Source organism: Ovis canadensis, chromosome 17, assembly GCF_042477335.2.
Source record: "Ovis canadensis isolate MfBH-ARS-UI-01 breed Bighorn chromosome 17, ARS-UI_OviCan_v2, whole genome shotgun sequence".
In the NCBI taxonomy this organism is placed as follows: domain Eukaryota; kingdom Metazoa; phylum Chordata; class Mammalia; order Artiodactyla; family Bovidae; genus Ovis; species Ovis canadensis.
Genome location: NC_091261.1, coordinates 64,689,944 through 64,692,168, shown reverse-complemented (window position 1 = coordinate 64,692,168; position 2,225 = coordinate 64,689,944).

Sequence of the window (2,225 nt, the reverse complement as noted above, 5' to 3'; positions counted from 1 at the left end):
TGTCAGAAGAAATCCATTGCTTATCTTTGACATTTACATAAAAATTGGGGGCACTGTATTCACCTTTTTCAAGTGTACAGTGCAGCAGTTGATAATAGACATTGTTGTTGCTGTTCAGCGGCTAAGTTATGTCCATCTCTTTGCAACCCCATGGACTGTAGCACACCAGGCTTCCCTGTCCTTCACTGTCTCCTGAAGCTTGCTCAAATTCATGTCCATTGAGTCAGTGATGCCAGCCAACTTTCTCATCCTCTGTCGCCCCCTTCTCCTCCTGCCCTCAATCTTTCCCAGGATCAGGGTCTTTTCCAATGAGTTGGCTCTTTGAATCAGGTGGCCAAAGTTTTGGAGCTTTAGCATCAGTCCTTCCAATGAATATTCATGGTTGATTTCCTTTTATATACTAAGTTTTTCTCATCACCACTAATTCCAGAAGATTTTCGCCACCCTAAAAAGATGTACTCTTTAGCAATCATTCTCCCCAAATTACTTTCCAACCCCTTCCTCCCACTGTCTCTATGGATTTGCCTTTTCTGGACATTTCACATAAATGGAAATGTAAAATGGGTCTTTCCTGTCTTGTTTCTTTGACCCAGGACAATGTTTTCAAGATTGATCCATGTTATAATGTGTATCAGTACCTCATTCCTTTTTTAAAAAGATTATGGTAAAACACTGCAGAAAGGTGACTGCAGCCATGAAATTCGGAGAAGGCAATGGCACCCCACTCCAGTACTCTTGCCTGGAAAGTCCCATGGATGGAGGAGCCTGGTAGGCTGCAGTCCATGGGGTCGCTAAGAGTCGGACACGACTGAGCGACTTCACTTTCACTTTTCATTTTCATGCATTGGAGAAGGAAATGGCAGCCCACTCCAGTGTTCTTGCCTGGAGAATCCCAGGGACGAGGGAGCCTGGTGGGCTGCCATCTATGGGGTTGCACAGAGTCGGACACGACTGAAGTGACTTAGCAGCAGCAGCAGCAACAGCCATGAAATTAAAAGATGCTCGCTGCTAGGAAGAAAAGCTACGACCAAACTAGACAGCATATTAAAAAGCCAGAGACATTGCTTTGCCAACAAATATCCGTCTAGTCAAAGCTGTGATTTTTCCAGTAGTCATGTATGGATGTGAGAGTTGGACTATAAAGAAAGCTGAAGAATTGATGCTTTTGAACTGTGGTGTTGGAGAAGACTCTTGAGAGTCCCTTGGACTGCAAGGAGATCCAACCAGTCCATCCTAAAGGAAATCAGTCCTAAATATTCATTGGAAGGACTGATGCTGAAGCTGAAACTCCAATCCTTTGGCCACCTGATGTGAAGAGCTGAGTCATTTGAAAAGACCCTGATGCTGGGAAAGATGGAATGCGAGAGGAGAAGGGGACGACAGAGGATGAGATGGTTGGATGGCATCACCAACTCACAGACATGAGTTTGAGCAAGCTCCAGGAGTGGGTGATGGACAGAGAAGCCTGGCGTGCTGCAGTCCGTGGGGTTGCAAAGAGTCAAACACAGTTGAGTGACTGAACTGAATGTATCACATTTACTATGTTTTAACCAGTCTAAAATGTATAATTCACTGCGATTAATTACATACAGTGTTGTGCCACCATCACCACTGTCTGCTCCCAAAACTTTTTTGTTACCCCAGACAGAAACACTAACCGTTAAACCCCAGGTGCCTGTAACTCCCAATTCCTGGTCACCTCTAATCTACTTTCAGTGTCAGAATTTACCTTTTCCTAGCACCTCATAGATACTAAGTCAAAGAATGTGTATCCTTTTGTGTCTGGCCTCTTTTACTTAGCATAGTAGTTAAAGTTCATGCATGTTTTAGCCTGTGTCAGTACTTCATTCCCTTGAATGGCTCTGTAATATTCCATTATGTGAATAGACCCCATTTTATTTGTCCATTCATCAGCGTATGGACATCTGAGTTGCTTTTTTTTTTTTTTTTGGCTATGATAAGCAGTGCTGCCGAGAACATTTCATGTACAAATTTTTGTGTGGACATACGTTTCCATTTCTCAGTTATATATGTAGAAGTGGAATTACTGAGTCATATGATAGCTATATGTAGCTTTCTGAAGAACTTCGGGACTTTTTTCCACAGAGGCTCTACCAGCTGTACTGTCTTACCTTCCTACCAGCAAAGCATGAAGGTTCTGATTTCTCCATGTCCTCACCAACAGTTGTTATTTGTTTATAGATACCCTGGTAGGTCTGAAGTAT